The following is a 25,855-nucleotide window of genomic DNA, read 5'->3' as shown; positions in this document are numbered from 1 at the left end:
GACATTATGGATCACAGGGCCATAGGTTGAGAGCTAGAAGGGACTTTGATCATCAGTCTAAAGGTTGTAAAATGTCATCTTATCAACGTGCTATTGGGTTTTTATTTATGCTATTAAATATTTGCCAATTGAGTTTTAATTTGGGCAGCCTAAGAGGCAGAGGCAGTGGAGCATCTTTACCATCTGGGCAATGCATGGGCTACAGGGATTTTCGGGTATGGTTTAGCAGTCTCCATTTCTATTTGAGTTTAAAATCATTGATTGAGAATCCCCTTTTTATTTTAGAGATGAGGAAACCAAAACCTAAAGAGCTTGGAAGGTCCTAAAGAGTAAAAGTCACAAAGCCAGGTATCTTTTCGTTGAATCATACTGCCTCCCTACAGGGACTATACATCCAGGAGGTAATGAATCTCTGCCTCAACCTGGTTCTGGTTTGCAGCTGGACGAAGGAGCCTCTGGGTACAGGGAAGCAGGAAAAATCTATTCTTCTGTTCTCTTCTTACCCATCATCTGCCTCTGGTAGGGGAGGCTGTCCTAAGTGTGAGCAGAGCCTGAGTGCTAATCTCATCTCAGGTGCTGAAATGTGGGAGCTCCTGCAAACAGTTAGGGAAGGCAGCACCAAGCAGTGAAAGAATGTCTTGGGGGTCAGAAAGCCTGGTTTCTAGTCCCATTTTGTCCTTGTGTTGTTTTTATTCCTGTCTTGTTCTTTGTTGCTTTTGGAGTTTTTCTTGGCAGAGATACTGGGATGGTTTGCCATTTCCTTCTCCAGCTCATTTTACAGATGGGGAAACTGAGGTAAACAGGGTTACGTGTGATATCCAGGGTTACAGAGCTAATAAGTGTCTGAGGTGGGATTTGAACTCCTGACTCCAGGGCCACTGATTCATCTACTGTAGTACCCACCTGTCCTTCAAAATGTTGTCATTCAGTTGTGTCTGACTTTTTATGACCCCATTTATGATTTTCTTGTCAAAGATACTGATGTGGTTTGCCATTTCTTTTATCAGCTCATTTTACAGATAAGGAAACTGAGGTAAACAGGGTTAGATGACATGCCCACAGTCACACAGCTATCAAGTGTCTGAGTCTGGATTTGAACTCAGTCCTTCCTGATTCCAGGTCCAGTGCTTTATCCATTGCTCCACCTAGCTGCCACCTCCAGTAGACCACATGGCAACTTTAGCTCTCTGAGATTATTTTCCTCATCTGGAAAATGGGGAAATAAGACCTCTTCCTGCTGTTGTGGCTGAGATGCTTAAACATAAACAGAAGCTCTGGGTTCAAATCTTAACTCTATTGTTTACTCTTTGTGTGACTTCTGACAAATTACTTGATCACTCCGGACCCCTCACATCAAATTAAAGGATGATTCTTCAGGTTACCTCCAGCTTTAACTCTATGAGCCTATCTGTCAGGTTGTAATAGTTTCCAACATTCACGTTTGTAAGATTTTGAGTTTCGATATTTTTTTCTCCCTCCCTCCTTTTGTTTTCCCCCCATTCTTAAGACAGCAAACGATCTGATATAGGTTCTATATATGTATGTATATATATATATATATATATATATATATATAATTATTTAAAACATATCTCTATATTAGTCATATATAAAAGAAAAATCAGAACTAAAGGGAAAAACTGTGAGAAAGAAAGCAAAAGCAAATGAAAATAGTATGGTTCTAACCACATTCATTCTCCCTAAGTTCTTTCTCTGGATGGGGATGGCATTTTTCATCACGGGGGTCTCTTTTAAGGGATTTATTAAAATAATCTGAAGCAGAGCTGTAACATCCTGGGTGAAAAGTGAGGGATAAATTTAAAGTATTCCTCTCCTTCCTTGCCTCATTTTTGTTTGTTGATTTCCTCCCTGCATGAATGTGAAATCGCCACTAATAGAAAAAGCCAGAGTGAAGAAACACTGACTTTCATTGTCCTAAGCCCCCAGTATAAATCTCCCATTGAAGGATACTGTTGACCAAGAGAGGAAGCCTGTGATGGAGAAAGTCCTAGGTTGGCAGTCAAGAAATCTGAGTTCTTAACTCAGCTCTGTCAGAGAAAAGACCTTTCCCTTTCTGGACCAGTTTTTTCTTCTTTAAATTGTTAGGATTGGATAGGTGCTTTCTAAAGACTCTAGGCTCTAATATTCTAAGCCTGGATGTTAATGAGTCTACTAGGTCCTTGTTTTTGTGTGAAATCACTGGAATAATTGCTCACTGGAGTGAGTGAGTGGAGAAAGAAAGCCTTGCTATCTCTTGCAGGACAGAATAAATGGTCTTAGTTCTACCTTTTCTATTTAATTAATATTTTCCTGTAAAAATGTACCGGGTAAAGCATAATCAGCATAAATATTAATTTGAAATAACAAAATCATTATAATAAAAATATGGGGCAAAATTTAGTGCTGCTTAAAGAAAAAAATAACACCTATATATATCATTACCTCTTTCATTTATCTTCAATTATTATTTATACAAAAGGACCAGAATTTATGAATACCCTGAAAGCTCAAGCTGCATCTTTTCTATGTGAGGATTAGAAATTTTGTGTGTGTGTGTTTCTAGAAATTAGTGCATTTTTAATCCATAAGGAAAAATAAAGATAGAATAAAATTTTTATTTTGAAGCAAAATGATATCTGTTGATAATTATTTGCATTTAAAGTCATTCTCCTACATAAAAGAATTATAGTAGTTCTGTCAACAAAAAGTTATTTAAAAAAAAGAATTATAGTAAATGATAAAAAATTTAAAAAAATTCTCATATCAGTTGACATACCTGATCCTTCTTTCTATTATTCTTTTACATCTCTTACTGCTGATTTCTCATCAAACTTGGGGAACATCATACAACCTTCCAACTCGAGATTTTCTTGGAATCACATGCCCACAGAATTTATGGTTCTGGGACTTGTAGTTAATGTGTTAGCAGCTTCCTCTCACCTTTTCAGTTTTGGGGAACGTGGAGCCCAGAAAATTCTACTTTCCAGATTAGAGATTGCCAAAAGAACCCCTCCTCTGCCATCTTCAACTCCTTTCACTAGCAAAAAAATTTTTTTTTAAAAATTACAAAGCTAAGAAATATCTTCTGAAAATTCTGTAATCATCATCATCATCTTCTTCATCTTCTTCTCTTTCTCCTCCTCTTCTTCCTCCTCCTCTTCCTTCTCTTCCTCCTTCTCTTCATCCCCCATCCTTCTCATCCTCTTCCTCTTCTTCTTCCTCCTCCTCAGCATGATCATTTTCTCTTTTCTTGAATAATTCTTTGCTCTTTTCAACCAGAGCTTTGTCCTTAGAAATTCTGACTTTAAGTCCCAACTAAAATACCAACTTCTAGAAAAAGTCTTCCCCAGTTGCTTTTAATTTTAGCACCTTCTCTCTCTCTTAATTATTTTCTATTTAACTTTCTATATACTTGCTTGCATATTGTCTGCCCCAATAGAAGTAAGTTCCTTGAGGGTAGGGATTGGCTTTCCCCTCTTTTTGTATTCCTAATATTTAGCACAGTGCCAGCCACATAGCAGGCACTTAATGTTTATTGATTCGTTAATCTCCATGGATGTATTACCCCTAATTCTTCCCATTAGAGATTCATTTGGATTATCTGGTGAATAACATTTTAAAATATCTTTAAAAAATTCAAATATCTAAGGCTATCAATCATTCACACTTGATTCTAAATGAGTTCATCCAGAGTGCTTCCTTCTAGCATTGGTCCCAGGAGAACCAGAGCAGCAAAATGCATGTTAAAAAAAGAAGTGGTTTCAGAAAATAAGAAACTTAACTTTTAGAGATTTAAAGATTGAAAGACCATGGCAGAGCATGATGGGAAGTGAGCTTTACTTAGGAAAAGCATGTCATTAGATTCGTATCAGGAAAGTTTCAAGTTAGATTCTAGGAAGAACTTCCATAAGTAAAGGTACTTTTTACAAAGGCTGAGTACAGATGAAGATTGCCTTTAAGTCCTTAAAAAGTCTGAAGTTCTTAAGCATCCTTCATTTGTCCTCATTGTCAAGAGTTAGAAGACTCTCCTGTAGTGGGTACCCATCTATGCTCATTTTGGGAAATAGCTTGCCAAGTATGACCTACGCATGTGATTTATGAAACATGATTTATCCAAATTTTCAGTGCTTTAGAGCTATTCAATTTACTCTAATGGTTTCTCTAAGAGAGTTATATCTATTCATGGAAGACAAAAAACTGTTAGACTTCAGCTTAGTGTAAACTGATTGTTATTTTTTAACTCCAGGAGACCTGGGCCCAGGAAGAGGGGTCTGGGGATTTTGCCAGTCTAAGCTGAAATAGATTCCAACAGATGGCTGGCCTTCAAGTCAATGAAAAATAGAACTGAAGAGCAAACCTTAGAGCAGAGTTTGAAAAAAAAATTAAGAAGTTGCTAAAAGTTCCATTAGAGGGAATGTAAGGCCTTATGGGAGTCCCCAGAACCTTCCTTTTGTAGGGTATAGATTGGAGCTCAGAGTATAGGGTGATCAAAAGGGAGAGGAAAGAGAAAGATGATAAATATCGAAGGCAAACATCAACACTGCACAATATGCCATACTTCTGCCTTGCCTGATTCCCTGCATTCACAGACAGGCCATTGAACTATTAGAAAGTCTTATATCCTATAAGAGGTAAGGACAGTCTCATATAAAGATGATTCTAGTGTAACAGGATAAAGAATATATATAACTGACTTTATATAGTGTTGAGTGCTTTATGTATATGATCTCATTTAATCTTCATAAAAACTCTTGGATATTATTAGTCAAATTTTGTAGATGAGGAAGTTGAGGTTCAAAAATGTTAAATTTCTTGCCATAGTCCCATAACTATTAAATCCTGGCTTTCTCCTGATTCCGGGCCCCACACTTATTCTTTTTTTTCAAGTTTTACAGATATTAAAATTTTTTTCATAGTTACTACAGGCTATATCATTTTTTTTCCTTCCCTCCAACATCTTATAACAAAATAAAAAGAATTAAGTAAAAGCAACTGACATATCAATCAGTATATATTCAGCATTTAATACCTATGGCTCCCCATTTCTTCAAAAAAAATTCTACACTCTATTTATTTGATTGTTTTTATTAATGTATTATTATTTATTAATTGTTTTATTATTTTCTGATTATACATGTATATTAACTTTTAAAATATACATTTCTTTATGAATAATATTGGGAGAGAAAAATCAGAATAAGAGGGAAAAACCATGAGAGAAAGAAAAAAACTAAGCATGGGTTGATTTACATTCAGTTTCTCTAGTTCCTTTTCTGGATGCAGCTGACATTTTCTGTCCAAAGTCTATTGGGATTGCTTTGGATCACCGAACCACTGAGAAAAACCAAGTCTTTCCTAGTTGATCATCGAACATTCTTGCTGTTACTGTGTACAGTGTATTCCTGGTTCTGCTTGTTTCTCTCAGCATCAGTTCATGTAAATCTTTCCAGGCCTTTCTAAAATCAGCTTGTTCATCATTTTTTATAGAACAATGATATTTCATTACTCTTACAAACCACAACTTGTTCAGCCATCCCCTGATTGATGGGTATCCACTCCTTTTCCAATTCTTTGCTACTACAAAAAGAGCTACTACAAAAATTTTTGCACATGTGGGTCCTTTTCCCTTCCTTTATGATTTCCTTGGGATACAGACCCAGTAATGGCACTGCTAGTTCAAAGGGTCCTAAACTCTTTTTTATACTATACTAGAATAACTAGTCACTAGAAAACCCTGTTTCAAATTGCCCATTAGTAAATGGGTACTTTGGTTTATTAGCTCAAGTTTGCTTAGAAAATGTTTTTCATGATTCTGTCCCATAGAATTTATTCACCTCCTTGGAAGTGATTCAAGTTCTGAATGGATCTAAGCTGCTTTCCCATGCTTATTACATCCTTGTAGGATAATTGATCCTCAAACTGGTCTGGCCCACAGTTCTGCAGGCTCAGGAACTTTATTTCATCAGTCTCCTCAGGGATGATCTGGCTCTAAATACCTGATTCCTTCTAATCAAACTCACGAGAGACTAATTTATAAGCCAGACATCAATTTATTAACTTAGAGAAGGGGAGGGGACCCTTTCCAGTAACCAGAATATCCATGCTTACACTCCAGAGCACGTGTCCCTTTTACAGTATCAAGGTACCTGGGGAACCAAATTACTTATCAGAAGATTGGTTTGGGAAGCCTGGGATCACAGCAACGTCCTTAAAAAGTCTAAAGTTCCTAAGCATCCGTCAAGCTCTGTCCTATTGTCAAGAGTTAGAAGGCTGTCCTGTACTGGGTACCTATCCATGCTCATTTTGGGAAATAGCTTGCCAAGTATGACATACGCATGTGATTTGTGATACATGATTTATCCAAATTTTCAATGCTTTAGAGCTATTCAATTTACTCTAATGGTTTCTCTAAGAGAGTTATGTCTATTCATGGCAGACAAAAAACTGTAAGTTGTCAGCTTAGTGTAAACTGATTGTTATTTTTAGCCTCAGGAGACCTTGAGCCCAGGAAAAGGGGTCTGGGGATTTTGCTGTAGTAGAGCCAGACAATTAGCATTGATCTGCTACACAAAATACTCTTTAAGGGATTATGGACACTTGTATTAGCCATTTAGAGTTTCTCTTTCCCTTGAGGGGGAAATGTGGCCAATTGGATCTTGAAATCAGGAAGATCAGGATTCAAACCCAAACTTTGGCAGTCAATGGTTAATATGCCCACAGACAAATCCAGGAACTTTTTCTTCATATGAAAGGTGCAGATGATGTGGCATCTACCTCCCAAGACGATTGTGCTGATCGCAGAAAGTGCTTTGGAAACTTTAAAGCTCTATGTAAATGTCATTGATTACTAGTCAGTCATGGAGACATACTGGGAAAAAAGTCTTCAATCTAAATCTCCTTTTAAAATATCTCTTCTCGGATGCCAAAGTTTTTGGTCATTACAGAGCTTCCTCACAATTGGGATTTTTGTCACAGTTGACAGGTTGTAATTTCCATGATCATACCTTCCCTTCCATTGGTCCCCTTGGAAATGATTCTGCATGTTCTTAGGGTGTTCTGTTGGGTCTTATGATGGGAATTATGAAGCAGATGTCTTCTATGATGTCTGCAATCAGAGTCTCTTGAGGTGAGTGACTTTTATGACCAGCAAATTGTCATTCTCTTTCTACCATTTCCTTAAATACTGGAACTAACTTCTAACCTCTACTTGGAGCACATAGTCACAGACTGATGGATTGAAAACTAGAAAGGACCTTAAAGACCATTTCATATATAGCTTCCCTCCTTCCTTTTTAACAGATAAGGAAACTGAAATTGTGACTTGCTCAGGGTCACTAAATTAGTATCACAGGGCAGAATTTGACCTCAGGCTTTTCTGACTATACTGTTCTCAGTTGTCCTAACTTGTCATATACTAATTAAAATATTAGTACCTAGCATTTACATAAGCAGTTTTCAAAATACAATATCATCTCATTTGGGCTTTACAAAAATCCTAGGAGGCAGGTAGTAAGTATTATTACCTACATTTTATAGATGAGGAAAGTGAGACAGATAAGGATTGTGACTTTCTCAGCTAATACATATCTGAGATCAAATTTGAAGTCACCTTTTTCTAACACAAAGTCTAGGCTCTACCTCCTGCCTCAACTGTTCTGTATCAATTTTGTCAAAGGGGAAAGAATTTAGAGGGATAACTTTAAGTCCTTTACATCTTGGCTATTGGTTCTCTCCTTACTTATCTGAACTTACCCAATTCCTGATGTGCCTACCTCTGTATTCCCTATCCTCATTCTCCGTGACTTTTATATTCACTTTGATATTATTTCTAATACCTGTGTGACCTGAGCTTAACCTGTTGACTTGTCCACTTCCCTGCAGCCCCTTTTAGATGTCCTTTCTTCTCATCACTTGGAATTATTCTATTTTCAAAATTTTAGATTCAAAATTCTCCTCTCTGACTTACTTTGCCCACCTTTCCCCTTCCATTCTTGTTGATCTTGGTCTTTATTAAAATCTCCAGTTCTATTCTTTTCTATTTTCCCAATCTGAGAGGATCCCTCTCTGACTTCATTATTCTCCCTACCCAGCCTGGCTTCTACTCTAATTAACTTCAAAAATAATTTCAGTAATGCACTTGGATCTCTCATCTCCTTGACTTTCTAGCATACTTTCCTTCCCAATCTCCAACCATAGATAGTAACTCTTCCACTCCCTGCTTTTCCCAAAACTCATCACAAATCCACATATAGATAAGGAGCAGTGGAAAGAGTCCTGGTTTCAAAGTCAGAGGATCTGGATTCAAATCCTGCCTCTAATTCATACTATTGCTATGACTTTGGACAAGTCACTGGGACTCACATTACTCAGCAGTAGGGACTCATAGTTACTCTGAAGTTCTTTTCAGTCCTAGTTTTTTTTCTTGTTTCCCCTTTGGTTGCCAAACTTTATTGGAAAAAGTCACAAACTGTGTTGATTGAATTTTTAACAAATTCATACCCTAAAACTTCAACTGGGTTCTCACTGATGCTCAGCAACTTTTATCTTTGGGGTGATCTCTACCAGACAGAGAAGCAATTTCAAATGGCTGAGATTGAATGTGGATCCAGCTCAGTCCAGTCTACCAATTATGTATAAGTTTTCTAGAAACTAGCTTACCTCTACTCAACTCTACTATTCTAATGAAAAGCCTGTGTGTCATCTAACATTCCAGAAAAGAAGGAAGGAAATAAGTATTTATGAAGTGCTTACTTGGAGCAGGCACTGTGTAAAATACTTTACAAATATTATTTCATTGGATTCTCACAATAATTCTGGGAGAGAGATTCTATTGTCGCCCCCATTTTAGAGGTGACAAACCGAGATCGAGATTAAATGACTTGCTTAGCATCGTACAGCTAGTGAGTGTCAGAGGCCATATCTGAACTCAGGTTTTCCTGATGTCAAGCCCAGTACTAAAATCATTGTATAATTGTACTACCAGATACAGTTCTCCCCAGGTCAAGTAGGAAAATGGTTCAGAAGCCATATTTGACCTTCAATTACATATCAGCACTTCAGGGAATAGTTGGGGGTTGCTGCTCAAGAGAGACCATTGACTGATTTCTTGCCCCCAATTTTTCCTTACTTCAGTTTTAATTCTCTCTTTCTTTTTTCTTTCATTTATTTAATATTATCCTCCAGTTACATTCAAAACAAAAATTTTTTTACATTTGTTTTTAAATTTTTGAGTTCTAGATTCTCTCCCTTATTTCCACCCACAATTAAGAAACCACATGTGAAGTTATACAAAACATTTCCATAAAAGTCAAGTTGTGAAAGAAAACAGATCTCCCAACCTAATGAAAATAAAAACCCTCAAGGAAAATTAAATTAAAAAGAAAGAGAGTCAAAGAAAGAATGCTTCTATCTGCATTCAGACACAATCAGTTCCCTCTCTGAATATGTGCAGGGTTTTTCATCATAAGTCCTTCAGAGTACTAATGGATGTCAATTCTCCCTTTGAAAGCTGAACTCTAAGGTTTTAAGTAGCTAAAGTTGTGAAGAGTAATTAACAATTAATATTTCAAAGGCAGCAGCTATAAGTGACAATGATACAATTCCATAATGCATAGTGTAAGTGTATGAATTAGTTATTTTTAGACTCATTTTAGAATCTCTACATATATTTGAATTTCTTTCTCTCAGTCTCTTTATGTTATTGCTTTTTCCTCTTCCTTTTTGGGAGTGCCGGTCTCTGCCTACTATGTGTGGAACATTTTACCAAGTCATCAGATGGCAAGAATATAAAGATTAAACGAAATAGCTTAATAGAAATCAGAGTTTATTGGGGGATGTGAATAAATTTTTTCAATAGAAACCTATCAGCAGAATTAAATGTATTTTTATTTGAGTGGGGATCAGTGACTCTTGCTAGGAAATAGTTTTCTATCCCTCTTCTAAATTCTTTCAGGCCCTGAGGAAACAAACAGGTCTCTTTGGATTTAATCCAATTCACCAACATTTATTAAACCCTTACTATGTGCAAAGTCCTGGGGAATTCAAAGGTAAAAAGCTGAGGTGCCCTCAAGGAGCTAACATTTTATTAAGGGGGATATAGTACACATAAATACCTAGTATATATAAGAGGTAATATAACATATTTTTGAAGGTAAGAAAGTACTAATAGAAAGTTCAAGAAAGGCCTGGTGTCCAAGGTAGCTTCTAAGATGTATTTCAAGGAAGTTAGGAGAGAGTGCATTGTAAATATGAGGTGAAGGATCTCTTGTGAAATGAAATGTCATTTATGGGAAACAGCTAGCTGGTCAATTTGATTGGAACAGAGAGGAATAATATGAAGTAATAAACAAATGAACGAAGAAACATTGTATACTAAATGTTGGAACTAAAAATAACTTTTTCTTGATTTAGATCCTATGCTGTTCATTGAATATATATTGAGTAAGTATTGACATTGATTTGTTGTCTGTGATACCTTTAAGCATAATGTAATTCCCTTGTTATCATATCTATTTTTACTATAACCTTACTATCCCTGACTTTCTGGAGGTTCCTAAAGCAAAGTAAGTTTTGCTCTCACCCTTATTTTCACTTTACACAAATCTTATTTTTCAAGGGTGTGTATATGTGTTTATAAATAGCATATTGTGATATTCTGCTTTCTAATCTAGTCATCTCTTTTTTCCATTTTTGGGTGAGTGTGGTTCCATTCACATTCATGGTTACGTTGTGTATCTCCCTCAATTCTGTACTTTTGTATTTTTTTCTCTCTTTGCACTCTATCCTAGCTTTATAATGAAGAATGCTGTTAGAGAGGAGTTTGCCTAACACTTGTGATCTATAAATCAAGTGATTTGTTTCTGCTTCTTTGCCTTCCCCATCACAGGTTTTTTCTTTGCTTCTTATTTGTCTTTCTCTCCCCCATTCAAAATTGAAGGATCGCATTTTGGTTGTGTCTATTTCTTCACCTATCTTGCTTTCCCCCTAAACCCCTCTTCTCTTTTTTTGTTTCCTTTTTCTCTTGAGTGTATTGTATCTCTGCGTTAAGCTGTGTATATGCTGTGTGAGTTTATGTGACTTCTATTCTTTGTCTAGTTCAGATAAAATTGAAATTCATGGGCTACCCTTCTTTCATGTTTGTATACTCTTCATCTTATGTACCTCTTATATGTGAGCTGAATTCTTTCCTCCTCTTCCTTTTTTTCCTCTTCAGATAGTCTCCTGATACTTCCCTTTTCTTATTTTCCTCAGATCCTCAAAACAGAATAAAACTACCTCGGGGTCCTCTGCCTATCTTATTTAATTTTTTCTATCATCTTTGAAGATATTAAACCTCTGAGAAGATACTTGGTTCTTCTCTTCCTATTAGCATTTAAACAATTCATCCTCACATAGTTCTTTTCTATCCAATTCCTCGAGTATATATGATTTTTTCTCATTATCTGTGCTACCATTTCAGAGTATCTAATTCAGTTCTGTCTTTTAAAAGTCAGGAATACTTGAAACTCCTCCATTTTTTCTTTTATAGGATTATTTTCAGTTTAGCTTATTCTTGGTTATAAACCTTTATTGATTAAATACTGTAATATCATAGTAGAAGTTTTCCTCTCTTTTGAGCAATAACTACCAATTTTTTGTGATTTTGATTGTGGCTTCTTGGTACCTTAACCTTTTCTTTTTGCCAATTTGTAATATTTTTTCTTTGGTCTAAGACGTCCAGATTTTGTTTATGGAATTCCTGGGAGTTTTCACTTTGGGATTTCGCTCAGAAGATGAATGGAGACCTCTTTCTATTTATACTTTGCCCTGTGGTTCTAAGATCAGTTTTCATTTATGATTTCTTGAAATAAAATATCCAAGTTGTTTCTTTTTTTGGTCACAATTTTCATGTAGTTTGATGATTCTTAGATTATTTTTTTCTTGAAATGTTTTCTAGGTCAGTTAAAAATACTATATGCTTTACATTTTCTTCTGTTCCACCCCCAATCTTTAATTTTATTTGACTATTTCTTGCTTTCTTGTGGAGCTATAACCGTTTGACTCAGATTTTTTTTCAGCATGTTCAAGTCTTGAATAGGGGTTTCTTCTTTCTGTCTAAAGATTTTATTCTTATCATTTTTTAAATCACTAGCTATTCCATTTTGCACCTCTTGTTCCATTTCTTCCAGCTATTCTTTTATTCCTTGTGGCCAGGGCATTATTTTCCCTGAAGTTCAGCTTGGATTTGGATTCTCAAATCAAGATATTTCTTTTTCCTTTTTCTCATATTTCCAGCCTCAGTTTCTGGATTGGGGACTTGTGCTTGGGACAATCCCTGCTCCTGTCATCCTGGACAGTGTGAGTAAACTCTGCTTGATTCTGAGTTTAGTGAACAAGAATATTCCCTGCCTTCTACAGGAAATTTCTGGCTTTTCTGCTGTGTTGCAGTCTTGGATTGCCTAGATCCCTCTTTCTTGCACTGAACAAAGGTTTGGTACCACTTTCCCCTGGATGGGAACAAGCGCCCTAAGCTGCTTCTTGCTGCTGTGGACCCTGGTCTGGTCTCATTTGTCTCTGTGACACTGGAATATGTTGCATTTTTCACATATCCTAAGTTTTCTCCTTTCCCTGTTCATATGGTATTCTAGCAGTCTCTTTTGTAGAGAGAGAGAGACTGGGTGGAGGAGTTAGCTCATTCTTTTTTATTTTCTTTATCATTGATCCTTATGTTTCATTTTTAGAGATTTTCTGGGATGATGGTAGGAAAACTGAGCTCCTCTAGACCCTAATATAACTAACATCCTGATGTCTTCTCTATAGTCATTCTCCCAGGAGCTCAAAAATATCAGGGAAATGATTCATGCTGTCAAAGACTTGATACTCAAATAGAGGGAACTAATAAAAATATGAAGTTGGTGGTCTGGGAAGGTATCGTCTGTGGAGTCAGAGAGTCACGGGGATGGGATATTGATCCATACAACTGGAAATGTAGGTTTTAGTCAGTTCATGGAAGTCTTTAAATTCCAGATGAGAAATTTGTATTTCATCTTATTACTTGGGTTAAACTGTCATCCCAGTCCAGTTCTCCTACCTCCCTCTATGACTTTTCACCTTTATTTGACTCATCTACTTTTCTGTTTTTCCTGGTACACTCTCTCTGTCAGCCTATATCTATATCTATATCCATATATCAGCCTATATCTATCTATATACACCTTGCCTTTCCTCTTTTGTTCTCGTCTTTGATAATTTCAGCCTAGTAAGTCTCCAAGTCTCTCACCCATCTCTCTGTATATTTAACCTCATAAGCAGGAATAAACCCAGGTAGCCTACAAGCTACAATCTCCAGAACACATACAGGGAGTGCTCTTCAATCTGCAGCAAGAGAGAAATTGAGGGCACAAATATCTCTGGCAAAGAAAGTTTTCCTTATACCTTTTCCCACTGATAGACACATCTGAATCCTTCTGGGACTTTTGGATTCAGTAGGAAAGGAGTTGATTCTAGAATCCTAGCATGTAAAGGTCACCCAACCTGTTAGCATGGGTATAAATTTCTGCTGGGGCATCCTAAACAGAAAATAATCATCACTTCTGGGACCTTCAGGGTGATGTTGGGATACTGAGCTGAAAAGACTTTAAAAATCAATAAGTCCAATATACTCATTTTATAATGAGAAAAATTGAAGTCCAAAGAGGAGGAAGCAAGCTAAGATCACACTGTAAGTGGCACAGTTTATGCAAGAACAAGTCAATTCTTTTAAGTGTCCCCCCAAGAATCCTATCACTGGAATTCTGTACCTTTTCTCCATCCTCCAAAATGATTGCCAACCTGGCCAGCTGCTCCAGGGACAAAACGCTCACCAGGTACCACTAGTGACATTTTTATTTTTCTCTTTCCTTCCCACCTCTCCCATGCTACATTTTCCTTCCATAAGCTTCAGATGGATGGAATAGGAACCATGTAGTTTTATTTCTCCGTTTCTGTCTTCCCACTTCTTTCCCTGATACACGCGCGCACACACACACACCCTCCATCAGCATCAGAAACCTCACAGCTTTATTGTTTTTTAATACTGTTGGAAATGTTTTAATCATTTTTTTTTATGAAAAGGAAATATTGTAATTTATAGAGATCCCTATGGAAGTGAGTTTTCATTTGAAGTCTGAGTCTAATCAGTGGGAAGACCTGTTTAGATATAAAAATAATAAGAAAGGGGGAAGCCAGGAGACTTAGTTGCCCAGTCAATGCCTCCTTAGGAACTATAAACAGGTCCAGAATTGAGAAGGGCATATAAGGTCTCACAACAAGTTATAGGTGAGTGATAAAAGATTCTTAACGAATTTCCTGTAGAGAATCCTCCCCCATTTCCCTCAAGTCAATAAATCAAGTCAACATACATTTATTAGGCACCTACTGTGTATGTTCTAGGCACTTTGCTAAGCATTATTTAACTTTGTAATGAGAATAACCACACATACCTAAGTGAGAAATAGAGCTTAACCAGTCTCCTAAACTTTACTTTAAATTTTTTATTTAATTTTTTATGTGTACATCATGTTAATTTCCAAATATCCCCCACTCACTTCTGTTCCCTAGAGGTATCCCTTATAATGTGGGGGTGGGGGGAGAGAGAGAAAGAGAGAGAGAAAGAGAGAGAGAGAGAGAGAGAGAGAGAGAGCGAGCGAGCGCGCAGTTTATTTCAGCAGGTGAGAATGCATATGTGTACACACACACACACACACACACACACTACAAAGAGAGAGCTGTTTGGGTAGTTGAGCAGTACAATTAAGCAGCCCTTCAGCTGGTCTGACAGGACACGGTGCCACAAGAGTCTCTGTAGAGTTTTAAGCTTAAGACACGTAACCCGCTGTCGGTCCAGCCCACAGCCACAGCCTTCCATCTCTGTAAAGAAGGGGACGTTCTCCCCTTCTTCTTTGGGCCCCAGCCCGAGGAGCTTTGGAGCTGAGCTGAAGCGCGCTGGGAGAGCGAGGGGCCCCCGCCCTCGCTGCCTCGGCCCTCCCGGCGCTGTGGGGCCCTCCGCAGAGCCCTCCGGGGGGAGTTTGCCTGATGGATCGCACCGGGTCCGGGAGACTCCCATCGTGTGAAGTGAATTACAGGCGGCTAACTGGAAGCATGAATCACCGAGTAATGAGAGGCAGATGGCTCGCTCCGCTCCCAAGCAGCAGATGCCGGCTTGAGCCGCTGCCTGGGGGAGATGGCCATTTTATGTCAGCACTCACTATCTCCCGAGCTTTGGCCAGATCCTGCCACCATTAATAAAGATCCGGGCCGAGCCCTGCTTTTCTCAGAGCGTCCTCCCGCCCCCCAGTCAGAGGAGTCTTATGAAAGGCAGAGAGGGAGGCAGGGCGGGGACAATTACCCCTGTTTTACAAAAGGGGAAATCGAGACCAGAGAGGAGTATGGACCGATAAGGGAACACAGTGAGTGAACTAAGCGCAAAGCCATGGGTCGACTCTAGTCCAAACATTTATTTCCACGTCAGGGATTTTTCTTTTGTTAGTTTTCTTTGGTTTGGGGCTTTTTCCACTACATCACAGATTTAGAGCTGGAAGGGATGTTGGAAATTCAATTTAATTCATTACAAATTTATTAAGTGTGTGCTATGTGCTTGAACACTATGCTGGGTGCTTTCAATACAAGGACAAAAATGAAACAGTCCCTGCCCTCAATTAGCTCCCATACTTCTGGGGAAGGGGAGAGGAAGCCGCCCACGTCAGCACAACATAAAATATCCACAAATCACACTAGCAACTGGCAAGTGAGCCGAGGGTGGAGGGGCGGGGTTCCAGTAGGTGTGGGTGAGAAGGGCAGGAACTGCAGACCCAGAGACTTGGGAGACAGGTACGAGGAAGCAGCAAGTAGGAGAGACTGGAAAGAATGATGAAGGAGTGACAGGTTTTTTTTGTGTTTATTCTCCATTTGTGACTCCATTTGGGGTCTTTTTGGATATTGGAGTGTTGCCATTTCCTTCTCCAGCTTATTTTTACAGATAAAGAAACTGAGGCAATTAGGGTTAAATGATTTAGTTATTTTATTTTTAAATTTTATAAAATGAGATTTACTAAGTTTAATAAGTATTTGAGATTAGATTTGATTCCTGAAGATGCTTTTTCCTGATTCTAAGCCTAGTACTCTATCCACTGCACCACCTAACCACTCCTATCAAGGGCTTAGAGAAATACTATTTATATTTCAGAAAGTCCTGATATTTGAGGAAGGGGCAAGTGGAATTTAGGAAGGAGCAAGATTCCTTGATCACTAACTAACCGGAGAGATAACTCTCCCAGTCACTTTGGGATACACTTGGTTTAAGTAATGCAGAAGCTAAGAAATGTAGTTCTTCAGGCTCCCGTGGCTTCCTGCCAATTGGCTCCTGGCTCCAAGAGCCTAACAGCTGTGAGGGATTGCTATGAAGCTTTTCCCCTTCCACAGAAGAGGGAGTATACACTTTTGAATCTTTCATGAGCCTCCAGTTCTGTCAGGAGGCACCAGGTTGGATCTTGGGTTAGTCCCTTCCCTTGGGGGTTGGGTGGGGACTTGGGTCCTTCTGTTGCAAGTGCCTTCCCTTCTCTCTCCATCCCTTCTCTTCTCTTCTCTCCTATCTCTCATCTCTGTCTCTCTTCCATGTGGACATTCTTTCCTCTTGTATAATCATTCTCTGAAAATCTATCAGTAAATGTGCAATTATTAAGCACCTGCTATATGATGGGTACTATCCTAGGTGCTAGCGATACAAATACAAAATATAAAACTGGAATCAGTGCTTGCCCTCAAAGAGCCTATACTCTTTGTACAGAGTAATCATAAATGTAAATTGGAAGGGGTCTCAGATAGTAACAGTTCCAATGTGCTCCTTTTCCAGATGTGGTGACTGAGGCACTGAGAGGTTATGGTTTGTCCAGGGTCATGAAGCTAGTAAGTACACAGGGTATGATTTGAAGCCAGGTCTTCTATCCTGCAAGTCCAGTGCCCTTTTCATTACATACTGCTGCTTCCTACGTATACACACATAAGTCTGCACACAATAAATATAAGGTAATTCATGGGAGAGGAGAGGGAGTGTGGAAAAGTCTCATGTAGGAGATCCGCTTTGGAGGAGGCTAGGGATGCTCTGAGGTGGAGGTGAGGAGTGTGTACATTCCAGACATGGAGAAAGGGAAGGGCCCTGTTGCAAAGACATGGGACAAGGGATGGAATGATGGGTGTGAGAAGCAGGAAGAATACCAGTCGACTTGGGATAAAAGCATGAAAAAGACCTGCAAAGCATGAAAGATAGATTGGAAGAAGGTTGGAAAGGTAGGCAGAAGACAGGTGGTGAGGGGCTTGAGATGCCCAACACAGGAGTTTATTTTTGATTCTAGACATAATAGGGAACCACTAGAATTGGTGAAACAGATGAAAACAATATATAGGGTTTATTACTTTCCATCAGGCAACTACTCTATATTACAAATCATTCTCTCTCCTTCTAGTCCTTTCCCCATTCCCAGTATACTTGCCTCCTGTCCATTCCAATCCCAGGACTTAGTCCATACTCCAGGTCCCAAAGAACTTGGATTCTAAATACTGTCAAAATCTACTTCACCAAAGTATTAGTAAAGCCTTAGGTATAGTACATACCTTTAAAATATGGATTGGTAAGATGGGAAAATGAACAAGGCACAGAGGACAATCTCTAATGCTGGGATTTTTGATGGTTGGTAGGAGAGAACTCAGGGCAGAGAGCCCTCCTTGGTGCCCCCAAGGCAGCTGACTGAGGGCTACACTTAACAGAAATAACATGATAATTGATTCAGAGATGGTAGGAAGATAGAAACACTCAGGGAATCATATGCCAATGTAGAGAATGACTGGAGCTCACCAGACTCTCAATGTTTCATAGATCTGGAGGAAGGGACCTCACAGAACATCTTGTCCAAATCTTTAATTTTATAGTTGAGGAAACTGAATCACAGAGATGTTAAATAATTTCCCAAGATCAAAATTGTATTTAAGTGCCTGAGGTGAAACCAGGCTCAGATCCTATTGAGCTTCAGACAAGGACTGGTAGGAATCCAACACAGTCAACAAGAAGACATCGGTCTCCTGAACCAGGACCATTCCTAAATTTATACCTGTTGAAACTTGCATTTATCCATACAGCCAAACACATTTATGTAGTATTTCAAAGTTTAAGAAATGTTTAAATAAACATTTCATTTTCTTTTCACAAAAAAACTATTCTTGGGGAGAGGAAACTGAGGTGAAACAGGTTAAGTGGTGGTTCGAGGTCACCTAGACACAGTTAATGAACAGCAGTCTTGGTCTTGAACCAAGTGTCCTCTGCTTTCAAATCCATTTCGCCTCCTGAGGATGCTTCTCAAATGCCAACCACACCAGGGAACTTTCCCTGATTCCTTCTTCCCTGTCTCATTCTCTTCTCCTTTTCCCCAATTCCCACCCTGGACCACCGGCCCCTCACCAATAATTCAGTTTCATTCAATCAACATTTATTAAGCTCCTAACATGTTTAAAGATACTGTGCTCAGCAACAGTGATACAAAGACGAATAGGACTTGCCTCAAAGAACTTACTTTGAACTGGGGAAATATGTATATAAATAAATAAAGGCAAAGCATATGCAAAGTAATGCAAAATAATTTTCAGAGGGAGAGAAGAATGATTTTCTTCCAGACCCCAATAGCCCTTGGTTTGTACCTCTCCTATGTACTTATCTGGTATCATTTTGGTTTATCCCAAAATGTGCATGTGGTGAATGCCTGGGGTTTCTCAGGCTCCCAACCACGTCCCAAAAAGTAGAATCATCCATTCCCTTCTTCATGGAGAAATCCTACTGTCCTTGTTTTTGGTTTCATTAGCGTAAAGTAGATTTATGGACTTGGAGTCTTGCTGTGAGGGTCAAATGAAATATTTATAAAGCACTTTGCAAAGCTTTAGAGCTCTATAATATTATGTTAGCTATTGTTATTCTTATCAAACTCCTGAAGGAGAAGCTATGTGAGAATGGGCATATTAGCATGAGATCCTTAGGAGATTAGGATACTGTTAACTTTTGGGGGGCATTTTATTAAAGTTTTTTCAATTATTAAAAAAAATATATTTCTCCCACTCCTTCCTCACCACTGGAAAAAATAAAGAAAAACAAAACCCTTTTAACAAATATGCAGAGTCAAGCCCTCTCCCACCCCTCAAAACACACCAAAAGATAATTCCTTATTGATGGAACCAAAAACTTTTCAGTTTTTAAAAAATGATGCCTTTTGAAAAACATTATTCTGTAGATTAGAGCACACTATTTTCATCTTTTTTGTTTTTTCTCATAGTTTTCCCCTTTTGTTCTGATTTGTCTTTCCCAACACTATTAATATGTAAATGTATTTAAATGATTGTACATGTAAAACCTATATCAGATTGCTTGCTCTCTTAGGGTAGGGGGAGGTAAAAGAAGGAGGGAGAAAAAAATTGGAGCTCAAAATTTTTGAAAAATAAATGTCAAAAACTATATATGTAATTGGAAAAACTAAAATGCTATTAAATGAAAAAATGTTATTTTTGCTCTGAATTGAACAAATACTAATGGTACCTTTTATTTATGTATTATATCATTTTTTTGAGATCTTGTTCTCCTTAAAACTGAATTCTCCCTTGTAACATTGAAAAATCTTTAAGTAAAAAGATTTGAGGCAGTATTAGTCCTTGGATAGAGCCTTTGGATCAGAAGACCTGAGTTCAAATTTCATCTGACTTATTATGGCTGAAATTTGGGAACTGTCCCCTCGCCCCCCCAAAATTGGTTTCCTCATCCCTTCCAATCTCCATCTGTGATATTATGATTCTTCTCCCCCTTCCCCAGGTTACAAAGTTTTGCTATTTATTACCAAGGGGGTAAGATGAGTATCCTGTTGGAATTCACAATCAACCAGTAGGGAGGAGGAACAATTAGGAGGAAACCCTATGAAGTGGAGAATCCCTTATAATGGGCTTAGTTCTGAGGAGGATTCAGCAAAAAATCATCAGAAGCATAACTTTTATAGGGAACATATAACCTTGGGTTTCTCAGGGAAGGAGTGGAAACAGAGGCGGGAGCAGGATGTATATTGAGATGTTTAGCTTGTCTTGAAGATGCTAACAAAAATTCTGTGATTCTGAGAACCGATGTAATGACTTCTCCCACAGCGAGCCAGTCACCCCACTGTATAGAAAGAAGGGAGTTATGTTTCCTTCCCTGTTTTTTCCATTGTTGTCCTTTGACAGATTAAACACAAAATTTACACTTAAATTTCAAGGAACTTAGAATTTAAATGGAGCCAGAATGGCTCATTTAGGTTAGGCACAAATTAATGGTGGACTGTGGCTGTGGCTGTCTGAGTTATAGAATAGGTCTTGGTTGGGAGAGTGGTGCTGGTGGGGTGTGTGTATGTGTGTGTGTGGTATGGAATGAGTAGGTAGCTGATGAGACCAAGGCACTCCATTTAGAACTGGGAGTTCCCTTTGGGCTAATTAAGGCTGAGGGCAAGGCTGGGAGGTGGTGGTTTGAGCTGTTTAGGGGCTAATTTCATCATGACAAAGTAAAGCTGGTCCATTGATTAGTTTGGAGATGGAAAGATGAGGGTGGGGGAGAATGGGGGGATGTATCTGTACTGGAAAACCATGATCTCCCGCAGGAGACTGGATGTAACAAGGAACTCTGGGAAAGTTCCTGATAGCAGAACAGGGGGTGACTTCATTTGAGTTGGATGGGATGAGAAGGAAACTACCTTCCTCTCCTCCCACTCCAGACTAAATTCCATTGTGATTTGTGAGATGGAGAGAAGAGAAAGGTTATTAAAAAAAAAAAAAAAAACCCTTCCTCAATCCTTCTTCTTTTCCAGCTGAATATCCAAAGACCAGATTGCACCGAACTCCAATTGCTTTTTCCAGGACCTCTGTTAGATGCTCAGAACTTTATTATAGAATACTTTCAGATCCATTCTCTCATCTGACAGCTCTTCAAGAGTCAGACTGAAGGTTATTAGCTCCATTTTTCAGATGAAGAAATAGAGACCCTAGAGGCAAAGGGACTTGTCCATATACATGATAATAAGGCTGATAAGAAGTGATCCCAGGACTGGAAGAAGGACAGGGTTCAAGTCCCAGGTTTACCCTTCAAAACCTGTGTGATTTTGGACAATCAATGACTCAGTAAGCATTTGCTAATTATCTGTGCCAGACACAAAGACAAAAGTAATCAACTACCCTTCTCTCAAGGGTATACAACATGTACGTTTAGATATGGATGGTGTAAATACAATCTAATTTGGTAGAAGAATTTGCTAGCAGTTGGGAGAAAAAGAAAAGCTCTCATATAAAAATCACTTAATTACCTTTTCTGGGTACCCTCTATTAAAAGACGGGGGTGGACTAAATGACCTCTAGGGATCTAAATTTAGGTGCACAGGATCTGCATCTGGATTAAGAGCAATCTGAATTCAAATCCTGCCCCAGATACTTTCCAGTTATGTGATCCTGAACAAGCCATTTAACTGTTCAGTGCCTCGGTTTCTTCATCTATAAAATGGGGATCATGATAGTACTTACCTTTCAGGGTTACTGTGATAACATTGAGATATCTCATACAGTGTTTTGCAAATCTTAAAGTACCATATTTGTACTTTTCTGGCTATTATTATCATAAAATCAATGATGCCCTAAAGGAGGTATTTCATTTTAAAACCTAGATATACTGACCTGAAGAAGTTTATATTTCTCCTTAAACTGAGAATGGGCTGGAATGAAATAGCTACCCAGAGTACAGCAATTTAACTCCCTTCCATAATATCGATCCTTTACATCCTCCCTCCTCCCCACTCCCATTCTGACACAGTTATAATGGACTCCCTGAAGCCCCTTCTAAAGATTAAACAATTGAGCCCCCGTGGCCAAGCTCCCCTTCTGGCTGGAGTTCAGATTTGGTCTCATCCAACCATACCCGATAGAATTTTCACTTTGCTTTGCTCTAATTAAATAATTTACTGTAAATAGCTGTCATTCACTGTCAAAGCCACGGAGCCTCATTAGCCAAATGGAGGTGAGTAAGGTTTGGCTTTTAATGCAATGGGCAGGATAAAATGGAATGGATAAATGGAGCCATCAATATTGGCAGCTGAATTAAGTCATAAGCACTTAGAGTTTCAAGTCCTTCTTGTAAATTACAAGCTCTCTCCCACCACTTGGAGAACAACGTGCATGAAATAAAGCTTGCCATTTCCATCTCCGGACCCCTAATGATGTGGGAGAGGTCGCCCGGTATCCCTGACTTGGGACTTGCTGGGAGTGGGGAGCTTCTCTCTCTCATTCTCCCCATTATTTCCATATCTGCCCCTGCCCCACTTCCATCCCAAGCCAATGGCCACAGGAAGGAATTTTTCATCCTGACCTTTCAGGATGCTGGGAAGGATCTTAGAAGCCATATAGTTTAACCTTTTCCTTTTATGGATGAGGAAACTGAGGAACATAGGACCTTTTCATTTTTTTCTCTTTCTTTTTGTTTTTCCAAATACATGCAAAGATAGTTTGCAACATTCATCTTTGCAAAACCTTGTGTTCCAAATTTTTCTCCCTCCTTCCTTCTCTCCACAAGACAGCAAGCAAGATTAAACATGTGCAATTCTTCTAAACAAATTTCCATATTTATCATCATACAATGCAAAAAAAATCAGATCAAAGGGGGAAAAACATAAGAAAAAAAAGAAGCAACAAACAAGAACAAAAAAAGGTGAAAATACTATGCTTTGATTCACAGTCAGTCTCCATAATTTTTTCTCTGCAGTTGACTCTTTCCAATAGGACCTTTTCAAAGAAAAATTTTCAATGTAATTTTATTTTCATAATCTGAAAAGTAAACAATACATAGTTATTAGCTACAAACTACCCAAGATTGCTTACTAAGAATCTGGAAGTATCAGTCTGATTCCAGATCATAATTCAAGTTTTTTTTTTCTTTAGAGAATGTGATCAACTCTAAGAAGGAAGTCACTTGCTCAGAGCCAAGCAGGGTCTAAAATTAGGCCCTCTGATTCCAGACAGAGTGTATTCCTTCATTCTATCATGTTGCCCAGCCCCATTACTTGGAGTCATAGACTATGGCACTAGGAGGAATAAACCTATTTATGTATTATAATATGTGAATTATAGTTATATTACATATATTAATTTTATATTATATATACCTATTTAATTTAAAATTATTTCTCTCCTCTCATTTTCCACAGAAAGAAACCAAAGGGCTTACTAAAAGACATGAAATTATTAAGTAGCAGAACTAAGATTTGAACTCAAGATCCCTGAATTCAAATTCACTTCCATTTCCCAAAAAAGTTTTCTGGATGCAGAATGAACTTCTTGTTCGAACATTTGTTATTCCCCTTCCCCTTTATGAAGAAAAGCAGCAGCGTTCAGTGACCAAGAAAGAATCATATAGAAGTAGTGGAGAAAGAAATAGAATGGTGAATTCAAATTCATTCTTTAGGACTTTTTTTAATATGACATTTCCCCAGTGACCAGTACCTCTAAAATGCATCTTCTGCCAAAGAGCACTTTTGACTAACAGACCCCTTCTCAGCACCCTAATATTCTATTGAGCACAACCAACTTTTTCTTTGAGAATGTTAAATTGTTATTGATTCCTTCTGTTTTTATATCTCATTTATTTCCCACCCTCTACTTTACTCAGCTAGAGTAGTAGTCAAGAATTTTTAAAAAGAGAGAAAAACAGATCAACCAAAAGAACCAATTGAAGTGTCAACATAGTATTTCACATTTATAATACCCAATCTTTTTGAAAAAGGGTGGGAAAAAATATATATAATTGATGAGGCAATTTGGTTTAAATGACTTGTCCAGAGTCAGATAGCTAATAAGTATTGCCTGGGGTTGAATTCGAACTCAGGTTCTCCTGTCTGTTATGGCATTTAGCTGTCCTAAGAAGTATATTTTTTTAGCCTTTGTCAATATACAGTGTGGTTGGCTGGGAGGTGTGAGGGACAGAGTTCTGGAGCTGGAATCAGGAAGAATTATCTTCTTAAGTTCAAATCTGGCCTCAGACACCATCTGTGTAATCCTGGACAAGTCACTTAATCTGTTTGCCTCAGTTCCTCATCTGTAAAATGAGCTGGGGAGGGAAATAGCAAAATAGCAAAAATAAAATAAATTAATTAAAAATTAAAAAATAAAGCAAATCACTGCTATTTTTGCCAAGAAAACTCCTAATAAGTTCATGAAAAGTCAGATTTGATGAAAAATGATCGAACGAGAAGTTTGTATGATACAGAAAATTGTTTGAGGTTCTGGAGTTAGGAAGACCTGAGCTCAAATTTGGCCTCAGGAACTTCTAGTTGTTTGATCTTGGGAAAATTACTTAACCTATATTTGCTTCAGCTTTCTCATCTGTGAAATGGGGATAATAATAGCACCTACTTCCCAGGGTTGGTATGAGAATCAAATGAGATAATATTTGTAAAGCACTTAGCATTTCACCTGGCACATAGTAAGAACTCTATAAATGTTAATTCTTATTATTATTTTATTCTAGAATGTAAGTTTCTTGAGGGCAAGGACTTCAAAATTTTTTTGTGTTTGCATTTTCAGCTCTTAGCAGTTTATGGTGCATAGTAGGTCTCTAATAAGTGCTCGAATGACTTAAGTTCAGCAGGCAGTGGGAGATATATTAATATAGAAGTATTGATAGTGGGGTGAAATTAATAGGATCTACTAACTGAGGTTAATTAGGGCTAATGAAACGTCTAAATGAAAAGGAGGATTGTGGTAACAGCAGAACCAGGAAATCTAAGGGAAAGAACAGTATTTGGGTACCAGGACTGGAGAAGTTCTAGGTGATTGTTACGTAGGGAGTTGGTCCCTTTGAGAATCGGGAAGAGGCTGAGATTTTTCTGCATTCCCTGTTGTGGGATAGGAAAGTCTGAATGTACTTAAACCCACTCTGAAACTGGACCATCTTCCTAGAAGATGCATTTTTAAGGCAGGATATGGAGATGGCAAAAGGCTTGGCCCAGGAAGAAAAATATTTAGAGTTTCAATCCCAAATCTCCCATTAATTAATTAGCATTATGATCTTAGATAAGTCACTTCTTTTCTCTGAACCTATAAATGAAGTTATGGGGCTCTATATAAGGTCCCTTCTAGCTGTAGGACACCCGCTGGAAAATGAACCATTTCTTGTAACTTCTGAGATCAAATGTAATAGGGATTGGCCCCCTAGTGATTTATACACTTTCAGTAGAGGGAAGACCCAGATTGTCTCACAAATGAACACTGAGGCAAGTCTTCCAAGAAAGAAAATCACATTCGCTAAAGATCGGGAATTTTCCATTAAGAAGAAACAAATGCATTTTAAGTTCTCTTCATCAATCTCCAAGGAGCAGGCAGATTTTAGCTAGATAGGGACTCTCTCCCCCAAGTGCATTATTACGGGCCAATTCTTCTCTCAGGGGGAATTATGTCTGAGCTCTAATGCATGTGTGAAGTATGATGATGAGGCTATTCTCCAGAAAGCGAATACTCAGGATCCTCTGGGTCTGAGACTTTTTGCATGGTTTAGTTGTACCCTAAATCTTAAGGTCTCCCCATGACTCAGGCAGGGAAAACATCCCCCATTGTACAGATGAGAATGTGAAGGCTCAGACAAATTGTCCAAGGGGTCATATCCAGTTAATGTCAGGGGAGGATTCTGGGAGGAGAGCAGGCTGCCTCATAGTAGGTCCCAAGTCTTGATTTGGCTGGGCTCCTGAGACAGGGACACATGACCTTAATGGGTGGTCCAAACTAGAAAGTATGACTGAGGAAAAGGTTAGTT

The 25,855-nt window shown here is 38.3% G+C and overlaps 1 protein-coding gene across 2 annotated transcripts in view; it reads left to right on the top strand.

The window, feature by feature from the left end:
- The window catches only part of INSC (INSC spindle orientation adaptor protein), a 157,577-nt gene that overhangs the window by 17,937 nt on the left and 113,785 nt on the right, over positions 1-25,855 (top strand). The window lies entirely within an intron of this gene.

Source organism: Sarcophilus harrisii, chromosome 6 (assembly GCF_902635505.1).
Source record: "Sarcophilus harrisii chromosome 6, mSarHar1.11, whole genome shotgun sequence".
Taxonomy (NCBI): Eukaryota; Metazoa; Chordata; class Mammalia; order Dasyuromorphia; family Dasyuridae; genus Sarcophilus; species Sarcophilus harrisii.
The sequence above is the reverse complement of the archived record's forward strand: the minus strand, read 5'-3'. Positions and strand labels throughout refer to the sequence as shown.